Raw genomic sequence first — 22,345 nt, forward strand, 5'->3', positions numbered from 1 at the left:
TACGTTTAGACTAATGAGACACATCAGACATTTGACAACCCTTTAATTCCCTCAAAACCCTTAATACCACCAATACCCCTGAAGACCCAAAATACCCTGAAAGACCCAAAAGACCCTGAAGACCCCAAAGACCCAAAACACACCAAAGACGCAAAATACCCTTGAAGGCCCTGAGGCTCAAAAATACCTTGAAGATCCAAAATGGTCCTGAAGACCCAAAACACCCTAAAGACCCTGAAGACCCAAAACACCCTGAAGATCCAAAAGACCCCGAAGACCTAAAACACCATGAAGACCCAAAACACCCTGAAGACCCGAAACACCCTGAAGACCCGAAACACCCTGAAGACCCGAAACACCCTGAAGACCCGAAACACCCTGAAGACCCGCAACACACTGAAGACCCGAAACACCCTGAAGACCCGAAACACCCTGAAGACCCGAAACACCCTGAAGACCCGAAACACCCTGAAGACCCGAAACACCCTGAAGACCCAAAACACCCTGAAGACCCAAAACACCCTGAAGACCCAAAACACCCTGAACACCCAAAACACCCTGAAGACCCGAAACACCCTGCAGTCCCAAAACACCCTAAATAACACAAATACCCTCAAAGACCCAAAATACCCCAAAAACTCAAAATACCCCAAAGACCCAAAACACCCCAAAGACACAAAATACCCTTAAAGGCCCAGAGGATCCAAAAGACCCTGAAGATACAAATGGCACCTAAGACCCAAAAGACCCCGAAGACCCCAAAAGACACAAATACCCTTCAAGACCTTTAAGAACCAAAATGCCCCGAAGACCCAACACACCCCCAAAGACCCAACATACACTGAAGACCCAAAACACCTTGAATACTCAAAAGACGCCGAAGATTTAAAATACCCCGAGACCCAAAATACCCCGAAGACCTAAAACATCCCGAAGACCCAAAACACCCTGAAGACCCTTAAATACCCTTTACACCCAAAATACCCTTAAATAGCCTGTAGAACCAAAATACCCCAAAGACTCTTAAAGACCCAGAGGAAACAAAAGACCCTTAAGACCCAAAAGCCCCTGAAGACACCAAAGACCCTTAAGGCCCAAAGCCACTGAAGACACTGAAGACCCAAAAGACCCCAAAGACCCAAAACACCCCAAATACCACCAAATACCCTTAAAGGCCCAGAGGATCCAAAAGACCCTGAAGACCCAAATGGCCCTGAAGACCCAAAAGACACCAAAATGGTCAAGGATGCCTATCCCTCTGAAACAACGTGTGGTAAGGCGCATGGGGCGCGCAGAGCCACGCTAGTTATTACACCTGTTTAGCTTTTAAGAAAGAAGAGTTTTGAAAAATGAATTCAATAAGAAGTTATAAATATCAATTATACACAGAAATTTTTAAAAAAAAACAAGGCATTGGGAGCTTTTGATGATAAAAGATACATTTTAGAAAATGGGATTGACACCTTCCCTTATGGATATAAGTATTAAGAAATTGTTACGTTTATGGGAGTAGGTAAGAGAATACTGTAGGAAAGGTAGGATTGAATAGGAGATATTATGGACCGTGTGACGTGTAGGAGCATTTCGATGTGTATAAATCGGGAAAATGTAACTTAAGGTTGTGTTTAAATGTTCATCATATGAGGGATGATGACGTGTTAATTAGTAGTAGCGTTTAAGGCTAATTTATGTTCATGGTGCCCTCTGTGGCCATCACTAACAATTTTGGCATCGGCCGGCCAAGAATGACATTGCTCAGCCAATTTATTCACACTCCATGGGCACATACAGCAAAGACCCGCCCAGGAGAGGCGGAGCTATCAGTGGTTCAATGGGCGAAGGGGGAACAGGGCCGGCAGGCCACGCCCACCCGAGTGACGCATCTGGATGACGTGGGCAGAGCACGAGGCGAGCTCGGAGAAGAAGCTTTGCGATGGTCCTTCTGGAGCGATAGAGAGTGTGAGGCGAGCTTGAAGAAGAAGCTTTGCGATTGGTTCTTCAAAGGGAGAGTGCAATTGGTTCTTGCTGGTGAAGGAGCTTTGCTGTTTTTTGGTGTCCTTTGAGGGGAGCTTGCTGATTATTCTGTGGTGAACGTGAGAAGGTTTTGGCTGCTGGGCTCACCAGGGATCTGATGGCCGCGCTGTCCTTCCCCAAACGGAGGAGAAAGGAACGAGGGCCCTTTACGTGCTCGCCACCAGCTCGATAGCGAGCGCTTTTGGCATGCGGCGTTCGACGTCGTCTCCATTTTTCCCGAGCATCCCGCGTGGGTGGCTCTGGGCTTCAACAGCCGCCGTCCTTACCAACAGGATCCATTTTGGGCCAGCAAAGTGCCGGAGCATGTCTGTTATTTTCTTACTTTACCCTGTGTGCGTGTTTGTGTCCATGTGGAGGTACCTCAAGTTAGCATTTCTACCTCAGCTTTATTTTTGTTATTTTCATTCCACACCTTTATTTTGCTGTAAATAATTATTGGTACATTTTTGTTGTTTCGTTCTTGGTTGGGTTTCGGAAAAAACCCGTGTGTTTCGTGAAGATAAATGCTTCAAGGTTCTTTAGCCTGCATGCGCAATAACCGCCATAATTTGGATATCGCCTCGGGAGTTAAGGTTGGTTCAGTTCATTCGTCCAGGGCTGGTGATAACTAGCTGCAGACACAACAATATTGAAGAGTGAAGATATGCATTGCTAAGATAAGAACTAAGATGCACATAACTGTTAAGATATTTAAAAGACAAGATAAAGTATAAGTATACAGTCGTGGCCAAAAATATTGGCACCCTTGCATTTTTTTTCTTCAAATAACTCACAATTTTCTCGACAAAATAAGTTTAAATTGACAAAAGTATTTGGTCTCCACAATTCTTTATTTCACTGTTAATATTACAGAACCTTTGTTTTTGATTCAGAACTTAATATATCCTTTTAAATCAGAAAATAAAAATATATGGCATTGACTAAATTATTCACACCCTAAACTTAATATTTGGTAGCACAGCCTTTGGACAAAATATATGCAGTCAAGCCATTCCTATAGCCATGAATGAGCTCACGACACCTCTATTTCCCTCTCTTCTTGTGGAAACTGCTCCAGTTCTCCCAGATTTGAAGGGTGCCTTCTCCCAACTGCTGTTTTCAGATCTCCCCACAGGTGCTCAATGGGATTTAGATCGGGACTCATTGCTGGCCACTTCAGAACAGTCCAGCGTTTTGTCTTGAACCATTCCTGGGTGCTTTTTGAAGTGCATTTGGGGTCATTGTCCTGCTGCAAGACCCATGACCTTCAACAGGGACCCAGCTTTCTGACACGGGGTTGAACATTGCGCTCCAAAATGCCTTGGTAATCTCCTGATTTCATGATGCCATGCACACATTCAAGGTACCCAGTGCCAGAGGCAGCACAGCAACCCCAAAACATCACTGAACCTCCTCCATGTTTGACTGTAGGGAAGGTGTTCTTTTCTTTGAAGGCTTCATTTTATTTTCTGTAAACATAGAGATGATGTGCTCTACCAAAAAGCTCCAATTTGGTTTCATCTGTCTAGAGGACATTTTCCCAGAAGGATTTTGGCATGTCCAGGTGTGTTTTGGCAAACTACAGTTAGGCTTTCTTATGTCTCTCTCTCTCTCTCTTTCTCTCTCTCTCTCTCTCTCTCTCTCTCTCTCTCTCTCTCTATCTCTCTCTCTCTCTTCTCTCTCTATCTCTATCTCTATCTCTCTCTCTCTCTCTCTCTCTCTATCTCTATCTCTATCTCTATATCTCTATCTCTATCTCTATCTCTATCTCTATCTCTATCTCTATCTCTCTCTCTCTCTCTCTCTCTCTCTCTCTCTCTCTCTCTCTCTCTCTCTCTATCTCTCGGTCCTCTCTGGTCTCCGACCATAGAACCCCCTTTCATCAAGTTGGTGATGGTTGGTGTGAGTTGAAACTGTCGTACCTTGTGTCTAAAGGTCAGCTTCAATCATTTTGGCAGTTGATCCAGGTGCTTTCTCCAGCATTTGAACAATCCTTCGCTGCAATCTTTGATCAAGTTTTCTCTTGTGGCCACGTCAAGGGCATGTTGGTTACAGTGCCATGGGCCTTAAACTTCCTGGTAACATTGCGTATGGTGGACACAGAAACATCAAGCTCTCTGGAGATGGACCTGTAGCCTTGAGATTGTACATGCTCTTGTGTCTGATCTCCTCAGACAATTGTCTGGTTTTCTTTCTTTTCTCCGTGCTCATTGTGGTACACAGTGACACAAAACAGCAGAATGACTCCTTTTCTCTATTCAAACTGGTTGAATGAGTGATTTTTATATTGCAGGCACCCGAAACTAACCATAGGTGAGTTCAATTTCAAAGTAAAGGAGAATCACCTACTTGAAATCTAATTATTTCTAAAAACTCCTAAAAGGTGCCAATAATATTGTCCAGGCATTTTTAGCATTTCTGTGTAGATTAAGCTAAGTTTTTGTATTTTTTCAGCTTTTTTGTTTTGTTCCACTGCAAACCAAAGAAATACATATTTTGATACCAAAATTTTTTTAATTTCAACAATTTTCTGGAAGAAATGGTGCATTATTTGAAAAAAAGTGCAAGGGTACCAATATTTTTGGCCACTACAGTTCGTGTTCAGAGAAACATAATTCATTAAAAAAATTGGGTTGGTGGGATTTTAACGGACTACCATCGCCTTTTTACTGGTATATACATGATAGATCCAAGCAATAACCAAACCAAAGAGTGGAGACAATCGCAGCAATGGTATTTAAATAGAAAAACCTAATTAATGTGGTCAACTTCAAAACAGGTTTTATTAAAGAAATAACTCAGCCAAGTGTAAACTAGAAAGCATCTGAAAATGCAAAGCCCATCCTTGTCCGTTTCCATTCAGATGTCGTCTTCTGCTTCCGTATGCTCAAAATAACGAAAAGTAAAAAAAAAATACAAAATGAAAATTGATTTTATGCAGCCTTGACCTTTGAGCTTTTGATCTAAAAAAATTATCAGTTTCTAGCTTTTTATTGGTGAACAAATTCTGTGACCCGATATGCAAATTCTTAAAATTTCTGGTTAATTGGACGAAAATTGATGATTTTAAGCAACTCTGACATTTGACCTTTAACCTTTCGATCTAAAAAAACGATCGGCTTGTCGCTTTTGATTGGTGAACCAATTCAGTGACCCAATATCCATATTTGTAAAATTTCAGGCCAATCGGATGAAAATTGATTTTATGTGATGTTGACCTTTTGACAATTATTAATTTGCCTTCTCTATATTATCATAACTAGGGCATGCCCGTACTATATCTATATCTAAAATTATATCCCCCCCTCTATTTACATGAAATGGTTTGGTTCATTCGCAACGCCAAAGCGAACGGCGAACGCTTTACATGAAATGGTTTGGTTCATGAAATGTTTTGGTCCATTCGCAACGCCAAAGCGAACGGCGAACGGCTTGCGAGTACAGTGACAATCCCCCCGGGGTTTTAATTAGTTTTAAAACATCGTTTAACGCCAACATAGCGCCAACATAGTTTGCCGACGGGAAATAAATGAATACGCTCTCAAATGTGCCATCCGAGGCAGAGTGTGTCCGCCACGTTCGGCACACGCGATAGCTCGCTGCTCTCTGATTGGTTGAATCGTTTTTTGGACATAGCTCGGTAAGTAATTGTCCGATTAATATGAAACCTTGAAAAGGCACATCCTCGGGTCCCCAGCAATATACCTGGCAAGTTTAAAGTATATCGGACCCGTGGTTGTCGAGAAACAGCGGTCACAGACAAACAAACGTACAAACAAACAAACGTACAAACAAACAAACGTACAAACAAACAAACACACAGAGATTACTGGAATTATAGATAGATAAAGCTTTGTTGAAAATTTGATGGAGGCAGCAAGAGGTAGGTAGAGGGTCTTTTGGTGTCTTCAGGGGCTTTAGGGTCTTCAGGGTCTTTTGGTTCCTCTGGGTCTTTAAGGGTCTTTGGGTATTTTGGGGTCTTCGGGGTCTTTTGGGTATTTGGGGTATGTTGGGTCTTCGGGGTGGTTTGGGTCTTCGGGGTCTTTTGGGTCTTCGGTGCCATTTGGGTCTTCAGGGTCTTTAAGGGTCTTTCTGGTCTTCAGTGTGTTTTGGGTCTTCAGGATGTTTTGGGTCTTTGGGGTGATTTGGGGCTTCGATGTGTTTTGGGTCTTCGGGGCCATTTGGGTCTTTGGGGTCTTTTTGAGCCTCAGGGCCTTCAAATGTATTTTGGGTCTTTGGGGTCTTTGGGGGTGTTCTGGGTCTTTGGGCTGTTTTGGGTCTTTGTTGTCTTCAGGGTATTTTGGGTCTTCAGGGGTCTTGGTGGTATTAAGGGTCTTGGAGGAATTAAAGGGTCGTCAAATGTCTGAGGGGTCTCAATAGTCTAAACGTAATTAAGAAGGTTAATTAAGAGGGTGTTAATAATTTTATTTGAAGAAGAAGACGTTTTGGTCTCATACATAACCATATACGTTTGCTCTATTACAACTAGACTAGTGGGGTCACCCGTGGAAATCCCGCGGGCATGGACGTGTGTGACATTTCGACATACGTATTGAGTTAGATGCTGCACCTGCCCATTCAGTTTCACAACACACACACACACACACACACACACACACACACACACACACACACACACACACACACACACACACACACACACACACACACACACACACACACATGCACACACACATGTACACCCACACACATACACACATATACACACAAACACATCTCGTTTTTTCATTTCAGTTCCTCACAATTCTGTCTCTTATTCACACACACGCACGCATACGTACACGTACACCCACACACATACACACATACACATACACATACACATCCCACATGTCCCACATGTATATATCCCACATGTATATACATGTTTAAAGTGTACGTGCCCTTCCCCCCTCCCCCACCCGGCAACGCGGGGTACTTTTGCTGGCAACTAATAAAATAAAAACGAAGAAATATCTCTCGGTAATTTCCTGAACTCGGTGAAATTCGATGACATTCGCTCGGTGAAGTCATTCGCTTTCTCGGTGAAAATTTTTCTTTGGGCGGTGTATAATCGCTCCGACCGAAATATCTCAGCAATTTCCCGTCTGTTAATTTATTTATTTTACATGTGTGAATTACACGTCCATGCACACGTTAAATGGAGTTTTTTGCACACGTGAAATGAACACATGAACCTTTACTTCCGGATAATAATGTTGAATGAAATAAGAACGAAGAAATATATGTCGGCATCATTGCTGACGTTTTTGTGACGACTGTCATCAAACGGAAAAGTAATATATCTTAACGGAAAAGAAAAAGCGATTTTTAATATATGTCGACATGTTGCCATTTGTGTCATGTTGGGCGGTGTATGATACAGCGTGGCGCGATTTGTTTTTTTAATATATCTGCATTTTCCCATGTGTGCATGAATGTTCTCAATTATTGCTGACACCGAGTCTAAAACCATCGATAAAAATGAAATCAGATGGTGAGTTAGAATGGAGATAAAGGTGTGAGTGAGACTCAATGGCCTTGAAGTTACAGGCCTTTGAGAATTCATTTCGTTCTCTAAAGGGAAACTTTCATCGGATTTTCTTCCCGTTTTTTTTCAACCGAGTCTAAAACTATGTTAGCGACTGTGAAAAATGAAATGATATATCAAATTTGATTTCAAATAAAACTGGGAGAGAGAGCAAGACACCACGGGCCTACAAAACAGGCCTCAAAGCTATGCGAGTTAATAAAATGGTGGATATTTGTTTATATGAAGCCTCTCCCAGTTTATATGTTTTCGAAGCCCCTCCTAGAATGGGTGGAGCTACTCTCTCAACGGAGTAAGCCACACCCCCGGACAGACAGACAGAATCACCTTCGCCTATTATAATATAGACTTGTGGGGTCACCTGTGGGAATCCCACGGGCATGGACGTGTGTGACATTTGGACATCTTGATTTAGGTGCTACACATTACATTTTACAAAATGGTTACTGGCAATTCATCAGATCCAGAAATTGTGTAATGAACGCAATTTATTTATTTCACATAATATGTGACCCGTTACTCCTCTCCACCTGACACTCTCCTCTCTCCACCCTCATGCCTCTCCAATTCCACTCCTCCTCACACTCCTCTCCAATACCTCCTCACACTCCTCTCCAATACCTCCTCACACTCCTCTCCAATACCTGCTCACACTCCTCTCCAATACCTCCTCGCACTTCTCTCCAATACCTCCTCACACTCCTCTCCAATACCTCCTCACACTCCTCTCCAATACCTCCTCACACTCCTCTCCAATACCTCCTCACACTCCTCTCCAATACCTCCTCACACTCCTCTCCAATACCTCCTCACACTCCTCTCCAATACCTCACACTCCTCTACAACCCCTCACACTCCTCGCCAATACCTCCTCACACTCCTCTCCAATACCTCCTCACACTCCTCTCCAATACCTCCTCACACTCCTCTCCAATTCCCTCCTCACACTCCTCTCCAATACCTCCTCACACTCCTCTCCAATACCTCCTCGCACTCCTCTCCAATACCTCCTCACACTCCTCTCCAATACCTCCTCACACTCCTCTCCAAATACCTCCTCGCACTCCTCTCCAATACTTCCTCGCACTCCTCTCCAATACCTCCTCACAGTCCTCTCAAATACCTCCTCACACTCCTCTACAACCCCTCACACTCCTCTACAACTCCTCACACTCTTCGCCAACCCCTCACACTCCTCTCCAAGCCCTCACACTCCTCTCCAATCCCTCCTCACACTCCTCTCCAATACCTCCTCACACTCCTCTCCAATACCTCCTCACACTCCTCTCCGCTCCAATCGCCCCTCACTCTCCGCTCCAATCGCCCCTCACTCGCCGCTCCAATCGCCCCTCACTCTCCGCTCCAATCGGCCCTCACTCTCCGCTCCAATCGGCCCTCACTCTTCAACTCCTTGCTCCTCACTCTCCAACCCCTAGCTCCTCGCTCTCCAACCCCTCGCTCCTCGCTCTCCAACCCCTCGCTCCTCGCTCTCCAAACCCCTCGCTCCACACTCTCCAACCCCTCGCTCCTCACTCTCCAACCCCTAGCACCTCGCTCTCCAACCCCTCGCTCCTCTCCAACCCTCCTCATCGTTGTTGCAGCAGCATTCTGTGCGGTTCTCCCGTCTCGTGCGGTCTCTGTGCGGTTCTTGCTACATCCTGTTCAAGTCTGCATTGACGTTCGTCGACGGACTCCTTCGCCCGTCTCATTCGTTTTCTTGCTACATCCTGTTCAAGTCTGCGTTCTTTATCGACCGTCGCATTTATTTTGGAAATGGAAGTTTCCACGCAACGCATGAATTGTCACGATCCTCAAGAGGAAGTGTCTCGTAATCATCAAATGACAAATGGCAAGTAAATTACTTTGTGAAAATTAACGATTTCAAATAAACCTATTTAAAGTGTATGCGCACATAACTAATTAAAAAACAACGAATAAATATCTCTCGGTAATTTCCTGAAACATATTTTACTTCCAGATAATAATGTTGAATGAAATAAGAAAGAACGAAGATATATATGTCGTTTTTGTGCCGACTCTCATAAAAGGTAAAAGTAATGTATCTTAACGGAAAAGAAAAAGCGAATTTTTAATATATGTCGACATTTTCCCTGAATGTTATTTTAGGCGGTGTATTTTTGTGTATCATCGTGGCGCGATTTTTATAAATATCTCTCTCTTATCTGTCTCCCTCTTCCAAATCCTGGTGGCATCTGGTCAAATCTGTTTCTGGTGTTTGTTCCCCCTCCATCCCCTCCCTCACCTCAAACGGCCACACGGCTGACTCCACGCATGAAAAAGCTGAATGCCTCAACTCTGTGTTTGCCTCTAAATCTTGTGCCCAAAACCCATCCCTCTCTGTACCCACCGTACCCAGTCGTACCCAGCTGCTCCTGGACTCTGTGTCCTTTCCTCCTGACAAGGTGGAAAAGTTTCTGTCAACCCTCGACTCTGATTCTGCAACTGGACCTGACGGCATCAGCTCACGGGTCCTAAAATCTTGTTCTTCCGCTCTTTCACTCCCTCTCTCTGTTCTCTTCACACTCTCTTTTGCTCAAGGTCATCTGCCATCTGCTTGGAAATCTGCCAACATCACCGCTTTGCACAAAAAAGGTGCAAAAACAGATCTCAGCAACTACAGACCAATCAGCCTTCTCTCAATTATCAGTAAAGTCATGGAATCCATCATTGCTTCAGATATGAAATCTTTCCTCTTCTCCAATGGCTTGATCTCTGATCATCAATTTGGATTCAGACCTGGTCACTCTACTCTGGACATGCTGCTACTGCTTTCTCAGCAATGGATGGAGGTCCTCAATGCCAAACAGGAAATTAGAGCTGTCTCCCTTGACATATCACGTGCCTTCGATACGGTCTGGCACCCCTCTCTGCTCACCAAACTCTCCTCTGTTGGTATCCATGGAAATCTCCACGCATGGCTGGTGGACTTTCTCTCTAGTCGTAGTCAACGTGTGGCCCTGAATGGGTTTCTCTCATCTCCTCTTCCTGTTCAGGCTGGAGTTCCCCAAGGCAGTGTTCTGGGCCCTGTGCTTTTTCTGGTCTTCATCAATGATCTCTCCGACTCTCTTGAAAATCCTCTCTATCTCTTTGCTGATGACTCTACTCTCTGTCGCTCCATTCCTCATCCCTCAGATCAGCAGTCTGCAGCCTCCTCACTCTCTGCAGACCTGGACAAAATAACAGACTGGGCAAACAAGTGGAACATGTCTTTCAATCCTGACAAATCTCACACTCTTACGATGTCTCTCTGAAAAGACCGACTGGACAACCCTCCCATCTACTTTCTGAATAATCCTCTCCAAGAAGTTCTGTCACTCAAACTTTTGGGTCTCACTATCTGCCATGATCTTTCCTGGGAAAACCACATTTCAAATCTGGCCTCCAAAGTCAGTCGCCGACTGGGCATCCTCCGTCGTGCGAAGTCCTTCCTTGGCACACCTGAGCTCCTCACCACGTACAAGGCTTTATCCGCAGCTCAATGGAATACTGCTCTCCCCTCTGGGCTGGTGCTCCTGCCTCACACCTAGCTCGTCTTCACGCTGTTGAAAGCAAAGCATTCAGAATCATTGGAATCTCCCTCGATGAAGCTAACTCCAAGGGCCTCTCACTCACTCACTCACCGCAGGCAGGTTGGTGGTCTTTCCGTCTTCTACCGGCTCCTCTCTGGCCTTGCCCCCCCAGCTCTCTCTGGGCTCTGTCCCGCAAATATTCCTACAGGTCGCACAAGATCTGCCTGCAACCCTCTTATGGTTAAACTGCCAAAATCAAGACTCTCTGCTCACCTTCACTCCTTCATTCCTCTTTTCTCCCACCTCTGGAACAAACTCCCTCACTCTCTTCAATCCCACTCCACCCTCCAGGTCTTTAAAACAGCTGTTCACCACCATCTCTTATCTTCCCCCATCCAAAACCTTGATCTTTTCTATCCCCGATAATTTCACCCCAATTCCACTTTTTGAAATACCAACTTCTGTCCTGGAAGTCCTTGGTGTCCTTGTGTTTTATACCTCTCCCACCCCCCCCCCCTTCCCACGCCTCCTGCCCCCAAGCCCTCTCCCTCCCACACATCTCCCTGCTCTTAAATGTTGTGTGCTCTCAAATGTTGTGTGCTCTCAAATGTTTGTGTGCTTCCCATTCTCTTGCATTCCGCTCCCTCTTTTTATATATTTTGTTTGTCTGGTTGATTTGTTTGTGAAGTAAATGTCAGCTTTCACGAGCCTCGATTCAGTATACAAAAAAAAAGAAAAAGAATCTCGGCAATTTCCCGTGTGCGTGAATGTTCTCAATTATTTCTGACACCGAGTCTAAAACCATCGATAAAAATTAAATCAGATGGTGAATTCGATATAAAATCGTGAGGGTAACTCAATGAATGGGCTTTATTTTACAGGCCTTTGAGAATTCATTTCGTTCTATAAACGGAAACTTTCATCGGATTTTCTTCCCGTTTTTTTTCAACCGAGTCTAAAACTATGTTAGCGACTGTTAAAAATGAAATGATATATCGAATTTGAGTTGAAATAAACCTGTGTGAGAGAGAAAGCCAGCACGGGCCTAACTAAACAGGCCTCAAAGCTATTCGAGTTAATAAAACGGTGGATATTTGTTTATATGAAGCCTCTCCCACAAAGGGTGGAGCTACTTTCGAAATGGAGTAAGCCACACCCCCGGACAGACAGACAGACAGAATCACCTACAGCGAATATAATATAGATGGTATTCATAGAATACTTATCCTGCGCAGTCAACTTGGTATGAGCCAACTCTTCTATTTTTGAACGTTTCAATTTTTTTGATCCAATATGGCTGCCAGACCACGTGAGTGATGACATCATAAATTTATATTCTCTAAATAATTGTTGCATATATAATGCTCTTTAAATGTCAAACTTATCAGACTAAGCGTTGTCCCTGTCGAATTATGACGTCATCATTATGGCACCAATGACGTCATCGTTAACAACACCTATTCCCCATATGGAGTTATTTACAATGAGCCACGTTTCATTTTTTTAAATGCTGACATGGCACACACTTTACTTTGCTGAAATGCAGACACAAATGTTATATTTTCGTCAAGAATCGTCGGAATTTCGCCAAATCTGTTTTGGTCATGTGTTAATATACCTCAGCGATTGACAAATCTGAAATCAGAATTTTATTTGAGGTCTTACTGACCCCGTGAGGTCGCTCCGTACTTTTCCTGCTCGTGATGTACAGTGTGATTAATTAATTCCATGCCCACGCTAGAGGACTCTTCTTCTTCACACATAACAACTTCTAGCGTCCAGGCCGTACATCCAATCATCTTGAAATTTTGCACACATGTTACACTTCATTACCTCTACTACAACATAAAGTTTCACCTCGATCAATGGAGCGGTTCAAGAGTTATAAAAAAAAATTCGTTTAATTATTTATATCTGCCAAACCACGTGACCTATCGCAAATTCCAAAAGCTCATTTTAGTAGACTGATATGCTGAACACAACTGTGAAGATTCCCCTCGATAGGATAAAAAATGAGGGAGGAGCTGGGTTTTAAAATTTATGCTTAAAAACGTCATAACTCCGAAACCATGTGATGCATGACGTCATGCTCGCTGAATTTTTTGTACGTCATGGGTATGCGATTCTGCCTGCAAAGTTTGGCCTCGGTCTGTTCAGTCGTTTAGGAGAAAATTTGATTTTAGTGGTTTTTCACTCTAAACAATATGGTGACCGAACCACGTGACCTACGACGTCATTATAATTTTATTTGTGCATCAATTTATACTGAGAAGATGCCCAAGAAATTTCATCCTGATCGATAACGTTTTTTATTTGTCGAATTATGACGTCATAATGGCGGCGCCTATGACGTCATCATTCACGTATGTTATTCTGCCTGGATATTTCTTTGCAATGAGACCTGTCTCAATTATTTCTGTGCAGCGGTTTTTGAGACATAGAGGTGCAAATTTTTTGGTTTTTCCAAGATGAAAAGAGTGACCTGTGATGTACCACGTGACCACGGAAGGTGTGACGTACCACGGAAGGTACCAAGTGACCCGTGACGTCATAATATTCACTAAAATATTCTACAGGAGGAGGCCCACCTATGGTGAAAATTTCATGTCAATCGGACCAACGGTTGCCCAGAAACTTAATTTTTTTAAATGCAGACACGCACACACGCACGCACGTACGTACATATACGTACGACGTACACACGTACGGACGGACCCGAATGCTTAACCCTGCCTTTCCATTCGCGAGCGCAGAGTAATAAGATGTGGTCCAAGCCTGGCGTCCCAAAAGGAAAGCAACACCTTCAATGCCACCTGATTCCTTCCATGAGTATATCAAGTAGAATGCCTCTCTCTCTCTCTCTCTCTCTCTATCTATCTATCTATCTATCTATCTATCTATCTATCTGTCTGTCTGTCTATCTATCTATCTATCTATCTATCTATCTATCCACATCCACCTCCCTCTCTTGTTGCTCCTCTGCCTACATTTCTCTTGTTGCTACCTCTCTCTCCATCCACCTCTAGCTACATCCACCTCTCTCTCCATCCACCTCTAGCTACATCCACCTCTCGCTACATCCACCTCTCGCTACATCCACCTCTCTCTCCATCCACCTCTCTCTACATCCACCTCTCTCTCTCCATCCACCTCTCTGCCAACCTCTCTATCGAGATGCACCTCTCTACATCCACCTCTCTACATCCACCTCTCTACATCCACCTCTTGCTACATCCACCTCTTGCTACATCCACCTCTTGCTACATCCACCTCTATCTACATCCACCTCTCGCTACATCCACCTCTCTGCCAACCTCTCTCTCCATCCACCTCTCTCTACATCCACCTCTCTCTACATCCACCTCTCTACATCCACCTCTCTACATCCACCTCTCTACTTCCACCTCTATCGACATCCACCTCTATCTACATCCACCTCTTGCTACATCCACCTCTCTCTACATCCACCTCTCTCTACTTCCACCTCTCTCTATTTCCACCTCTATCTACGTCCACCTCTCCCTACATCCACCTCTCTGCCAAACTCTCTCTCCATTCACCTCTCTCGTTACCTCTCTCTCCATCCACCTCTCTCTCCATCCACCTCTCTCTCCATCCACCTCTCTCTCCATCCACCTCTCTCTACTTCCACTTCTCTCTACTTCCACTTCTCTCTACTTCGACTTCTCTCTACTTCCACTTCTCTCTACATCCACCTCTCTGCCAACCCCTCTCTCTACATTCACCTCTCTACATCCCACTCTCGCCACCTCTCTCTCCATCCACCTCTCTCTCCATCCACCTCTCTCTCCATCCACCTCTCTCTCCATCCACCTCTCTCTCCATCCACCTCTCTCTCCATCCACCTCTCTCTCCATCCACTACTCTCTCCATCCACCTCTCTCTCCATCCACCTCTCTCTCCATCCACATCTCGCTACATCCACCTTTCGCTACATCCACCTCTCGCTACATCCACCTCTCGCTACATCCACCTCTCTCTCCATCCACCTCTCTCTCCATCCACCTCTCTCTCCTTCCACCTCTCTCTCTACATCCACCTCTCTACATCCACCTCTATCTACATCCACCTCTTGCGACATCCACCTCTCTCTCCATCCACTACTCTCTCCATCCACCTCTCTCTCCATCCACCTCTCGCGACATCCACCTTTCGCTACATCCACCTCTTGCTACATCCACCTCTCGCTACATCCACCTCTCGCTACATCCACCTCTCTCTCTCTACATCCACCTCTCTACATCCACCTCTCTCTACATCCACCTCTTGCTACATCCACCTCTCTACATCCACCTCTATCTACATCCACCTCTCTGCCAAACTCTCTCTCTACATCCACCTCTCAACACCCACCTCTATCTACATCCACCTCAACGTACATCCACCTCTCTACATCCACCTCTTGCTACATCCACCTCTTGCTACATCCACCTCTATCTACATCCACCTCTCGCTACATCTACCTCTCGCTACATCCACCTCTCTGCCAAACTCTCTCTCCATCCACCTCTCTCTACATCCACCTCTCTACATCCACCTCTATCTACATCCACCTCTTGCTACATCCACCTCTCTCTACTTCGACCTCTCTCTACTTCCACCTCCCTCTACTTCAACCTCTATCTACATCCACCTCTATCGACATCCACCTCTCTCTTGACTTCCACCTCTCTCTACTTCCACCTCTCGCTACATCCACCTCTCCCTACATCCACCTCTCCCTACATCCACCTCTCCCTACATCCACCTCTCTCTACATCCACCTCTATCAACATCCACCTCTATCTACATCCACCTCTATCTACATCCACCTCTCTGCCAACCTCTCTCTCCATTCACCTCTCTACATCCCTCTCTCATTACCTTTCTCTCCATCCACCTCTCTCTCCATCCACCTCTCTCTACTTCCACTTCTCTCTACATCCACCTCTCTGCCAACCTCTCTCTCTCCATTCACCTCTCCACATCCCACTCTTGCTACCTATCTCTCCATCCAACTCTCTCTCCATCCAACTCTCTCTCCATCCAACTCTCTCTCCATCCAACTCTCTCTCCATCCACCTCTCTCTCCATCCACCTCTCTCTCCATCCACCTCTCTCTCCATCCACCTCTCTCTACATCCACCTCTCTCTACATCCACCTCTATCTACATCCACCTCTCGCTACATCCACCTCTCTCTCCATCCACCTCTCTCTCCATCCACCTCTCTCTCCATCCACCTCTATCTACATCCACCTCTATCTACATCCACCTCTCTCTCTCCATGCACCTCTCTCTCCATCCACCTCTCTGCCAACCTCTCTCTCCACATCCACCTCTCTCCATCCACCTCTATCTACATCCACCTCTATCTACATCCACCTCTCTACATCCAACTCTTGCTACATCCACCTCTATCTACATCCACCTCTCGCTACAGCCACCTCTCTGCCAACCTATCTCTCCATCCACCTCACTTTACATCCACCTCTCCACATCCACCTCTATCTACATCCACTTCTTGCTACATCCACCTCTCTTTACTTCCACCTCTCTCTACTTCCACCTTGCTCTACTTCCACCTCTCTCTACATCCACCTCTCTCTACATCCACCTCTTGCTACATCCACCTCTCTCTACATCCACCTCTATCTACATCCACCTCTTGCTACATCCACCTCTCTCTACATCCACCTCTATCTAGATCCACCTCTCTCTACATCCCCCTCTATCTTCATCCACCTCTTGCTACATCCACCTCTCTCTACTTCCACCTCTCTACTTCCACCTCTATTTACATCCACCTCTCGCTACATCCACCTCTCTCTACATCCACCTCTATTTACATCCACCTCTATCTACATCCACCTCTCTCTCCATCCACCTCTCTCTCCATCCACCTCTCTCTCCATCCACTTCTCTCTACTTCCACTTCTCTCTACATCCACCTCGCTGCCAACCTCTCTCTCTCCATTCACTTCTCTGCATCCCACTCTCACTACCTCTCTCTCCATCCACCTCTCTCTCCATCCACATCTCTCTCCATCCACCTCTCTCTCCATCCACCTCTCTCTCCATTCACCTCTCTCTCCATCCACCTCTCTCTCCATCCACCTCTCTCTCCATCCACCTCTCTCTCCATCCACCTCTCTCTCCATCCACCTCTCTCTCCATCCACCTCTCTCTCCATCCACCACTCTCTCCATCCACCTCTCTCTCCATCCACCTCTCTCTCCATCCACCTCTCTCTCCATTCACCTCTCTCTCCATTCACCTCTCTCTCCATCCACCTCTCTCTCCATCCACCTCTCTCTCCATCCACCTCTCTCTCCATCCACCTCTCTCTCCATTCACCTCTCTGCTAAACTCTCTCTCTACATCCACCTCTCTCTCCATCCACCTCTCTCTCCATTCACCTCTCTCTCCATCCACCTCTTTCTCCATCCACCTCTCTCTCCATCCACCTCTCTCTCCATTCACCTCTCTCTCCATCCACCTCTCTCTCCATCCACCTCTCTCTCCATCCACCTCTCTCTCCATCCACCTCTCTCTCCATCCACCTCTCTCTCCATCCACCTCTCTCTCCATCCACCTCTCTCTCCATCCACCGCTCTCTCCATCCACCTCTCTCTCCATCCACCTCTCTCTCCATCCACCTCTCTCTCCATTCACCTCTCTGCTAAACTCTCTCTCTCCATCCACCTCTCTCTCCATCCACCTCTCTCTCCATCCACCTCTTTCTCCATCCACCTCTTTCTCCATCCACCTCTCTCTCCATCCACCTCTCTCTCCATTCACCTCTCTCTCCATCCACCTCTCTCTCCATCCACCTCTCTCTCCATCCACCTCTGTCTCCATCCACCTCTCTCTCCATCCACCTCTCTCTCCATCCACCTCTCTCTCCATCCACCTCTTTCTCCATCCACCTCTCTGCTAAACTCTCTCTCTACATCCACCTCTCTCTCCATCCACCTCTCTCTCCATCCACCTCTCTCTCCATCCACCTCTTTCTCCATCCACCTCTTTCTCCATCCACCTCTCTCTCCATCCACCTCTTTCTCCATCCACCTCTCTCTCCATCCACCTCTCTCTCCATTCACCTCTCTCTCCATTCACCTCTCTCTCCATCCACCTCTCTCTCCATCCACCTCTCTGCTAAACTCTCTCTCTACATCCACTTCTCTACATCCACCTCTATCTACATCCACCTCTTGCTACATCCACCTCTCTCTACATCCACCTCTCTACATCCACCTCTTGCTACATCCACCTCTCTCTACATCCACCTCTCTACATCCACCTCTATCTACATCCACCTCTCTGCCAACCTCTCTCTCTACATCCACCTCTCTACATCCACCTCTATCTACATCCACCTCTAACTACATCCACCTCTATCTACATCCACCTCTTGCTACACCCACCTCTATCTACATCCACCTCTCTGCCGATCTCTCTCTCCATTCGCTCTCTCTGCCGACCTCTCTCTCCATTCACCTCTCTCTTCATCCACCTCTCTCTTCATCCACCTCTCGACCTACCTCTTGCTACCTCCATCTCTGCCTACCTCTCTCTACATTCACCTCTCTTGCTATACCTCTCGCATGATCAATCTCTACCTAGTCTATTTGAAATATTCAATATCCTGTTCAAATTCCTGTTCAAAAAATATATATCCTGTTCATTCTTTCAAAGGTGGGAAAGCCACAAGATTACCTATCGGAGTAGACAGCACAAAATAGAATTGGATTTGGTGGTGGTAAGGAAGAGAACAGCAGTGGAGGGTTGAGGATTACAAGGTAGTGGCAGGAGAGCATGTTACCATCCAGCACAAGATGAAGAAAAGGAGGGAGGTTAAGAGAGCAGGTTGGATAGTTTATTAGGTTGGGGAAGTGTCGGGGAAACATACCGTGGAGTACAAGGAGATGCTGAGGGCCAGGTATGGGCAGCTTAGAGAAGTGGAAGGTTTGGAGAAGGAGTGGAAACAGAAAGTGGAGGCATTTTGGGGAATTGCAGAAGTGTTTTGTGAAAGGATGTCAGGAAAGGGTGCATCGTTGAAGAAAAGAAGCCAGGTATGGTGGACTGAGGAAGTAGCAAAGGCAGTTGATGAAAAGGAGGTTTGGAAGAGGATAGAGAAGATCAAGGATAGAGGGAGGCAGCCGGATGTGGGGTTGCTGCATTTGCATGGGCAGAAGACCACAACAGCAAGAAGAGTTGTGGATACGGTGAGGAATGATGTGGAAGAGGTTGGTGGGAGGAAGATTATCTATAGATTGGCTAATGATAGGGATGAGGATAGCATGGACATGATGGGGGATGGGGCGCAGTGATTAAGGATGGGGACAGGAGGCCAGTGGTAGATGGCGCAGTATTGAAGGTGTCGGAAGGATATTTCAAACAGCGATTGTACCGGGAAGGAAGCAACGTCGAGCTGGAGCTACAAGTTATGTGGAGGGGAAAGTGGAGTTGGTGGGGATCACTAAAAGAGTAAGTGCGGATGGCATTGAGGAGGATGAAAAAGGGAAGGGTGCCAGGCATTGATGAGGTGTGTACAAAGATGATAATTGCAGTGTCAGAAGTCAGAGGCAGGTGGACGAAGAGGTTGTTGAATGTATGTATGAGAGATGGGTCAATTCTGGAGGAGTGGAGGACGAGGTTAATTGTGCCGATAAGGCGATATGGAAGGGGGATTATTCGGGGGATGTTCAAGATCTGGGGAAGTACAGGGTCATTACACTCCTTAGGAATGTCACAAAGGTGCTGGAGAGGAGATTAAGGAAGCGTGGAGAGAAGGAGATCGGAGAAGAGCAGCAAGGGTTTAGAAAGGTTAGAGGGATGACAGACGGGATGTTCGCGCTTACACAGCTGGCGGAGAAGAGGTTGAAGTTGCAAGGTGAAATGGAAGTGGGATTTGTGGACCTGAAGGAGACCTGTGGCACTGTCCTGAGAGAGATGGGAGTGCCGGAAGCAGAAGTTTTAGGCCATGAGCTATTATAGCTGCTAGTGTACCTCTCCCCCCCCCCCCACCCCCCCCTCAACACAAACCTCTGACATGATATATTTATTGATGCCTTAGATGCCTAGAGTATCCTGAACATGAAATCAAATGTTAACATTGCATAAGTTGGGATGAATTTATCCAGTGTACGGCCGGTTATGTCACATCCAGCGTACACGTGGAGACACGAGTGCTGGGCAGTGCTGCTGTGTGCAGCCCTCTGCGAGCTCAGTGATGTTAATCAGTCTTTGCTTATTTCCTGTGCCACCATCGAAGAGAATGACAACATTTTCCAATGGTGGGCGTGGTGCAGCAGGATAAAGCACACGTCGCTGTCTGGGCTTTTGATCCGGATGTACTCGTATCCCTTGTCTTTCCATACTTGCAGAATAGAACTACTCTGGAGTCTGTTTCTTCTTTGGTTGAATGCAGCGTTTCAATTTACATCTTTTTCGTGGTGCAGGTCCTCTCACTGCTTCAGGTGGGCCTTCAGTCTCTATGTGATGTGTGATGGAGTGTCTGACTACCGCATGTACATTGTACACTGGTCGAGTTATGCTGGGGTATTCATGAAGGAGGGTACTAAATCGTGACGAGTTGGTGCTCTTCGCATACATCGGACTGATGGTGGATGTTTGTGAACCAATCCCTAGCACAGTAAGGTTGGTCCTGGTGTCAATAAGGTGACGATGTTTTACATCCACCAGCAAGCCAAGCTGATTGAGAAAATCAGCTCCAACAATGGGTATGAACAGCTCAGTGACGATGAATACCCAGTGGAAAACTCGGTGCAGTCCCAGATCTAACATCAAAGATCTCTCTCCGTAGGTGGCGATACGTGAGTAGTTAACTGCTTGAAGATGTGGTGCAGTGTGGTTATATCGAGAGTTACTTTCTGTTGTGCAAGGCAACACGTTCACTTCGGCCCCAGTATCAACTAGGAAGTGTGTGTCGGTGTTCTCTTCAGTGACATAGAAAAGGAGACTCTCACAGTGACCGGCGGAGCTTGTCACCCCGAGGTGCCGGTCCCGCCATTTCCCTGCATCATGGAAGTGGGCTTCTTAAATGAACATGGTGGCACACACTTCTGGGCTTCTGTACCATAACGCCAGTGGTACCAACAGTCTGTACCTTCACTCCTGTGACGAGGAGGGCTATTACTCCGGCTCCTGCCACACTGTTTGCTTTGGGCCCGATTGTGAGAAAAACCACAGCAGGTGACAAGTAAGCACCTGCATTTGTGCCGTGAGCTGGATGATGGTCAACTGCACATCCTGGATGCCCGAATGATCAAACGTTGCACTGAGTGGTGGGCGTCTACCAGCAGCGATGGAAGATGTTGGTGCTGCCACTTCCACAATCTTGTCAGCGACCTCAGCTGTTCGATGGTCACATCTTCGCTGGTAGAGACCAGGACGAGTTGAGGGTTGTTGGGTAAACGCTGCAAAAAGAGCTGCTTCAAAATGTTATCTTCGAGCCTGGCATCACCCAAAAGCTGCCTCATCCTCCGAAGAAACTGCGATGGTTTCCTGTCTCCCAGCTCTTCTGAGATGAACAGGTGGTGTAAACGTTTATGCTCAGATGCGGAGTATGCCATATGAGCTCAGCCTTGAGCTTGTCATATCTGTCTGTCCTTGGCAGGTTGACAAGAAAATCTCTGACCTCTTGAGCAATATCCGGTTGCAGGGAGCAAACAATGTCAGCAAATTTCGTATCCTGCGTTATGATCTTTCGAGTCAGGAACTGTGATTCCACCTGTGCAAACCATAAGGTTGGGTCGTTGGGCCGAAAGCGACGGAGTTTCAGTCCAACCGCCGCAACTGGGGAAGGTTATATGGCCTCGGTAGACGTGTCATCCACAGGAACGTGTACCTCGGGATCAAACATGCTGATTGGTAATCCAAAATAGATACAAGTCTAAATGTGTGGAAACTCTTGATCTCAACCACCACATCACGTCAGGGTCACCAATGTTGAAATTATGTGTGTAAATTTCTACTCATGTGGTCATACGGTGGTTAGATGCTTCCTAGCAATCCTCAGTCTCCATTACGCTCCACAAACGTGGCGAAATAGGAGTAAAGGTGGATATTCCACCGAGATGCAGCCATTGCTCCCCAGAAGCTGGTCGAAGGTCTCGGCGGGTAAACCCGTCGTGAAATGTTGATTTTTCAGGAGACGAAAATACCAATGCTATTGGTATTTTTTATTGGTACAATGCTATTGTATTGGTACAATGCAAATACCAATG

The sequence above is a fragment of the Myxine glutinosa genome, chromosome 7 (assembly GCF_964187855.1).
Source record: "Myxine glutinosa chromosome 7, kmMyxGlut1.1, whole genome shotgun sequence".
NCBI classification, from domain to species: Eukaryota; Metazoa; Chordata; class Myxini; order Myxiniformes; family Myxinidae; genus Myxine; species Myxine glutinosa.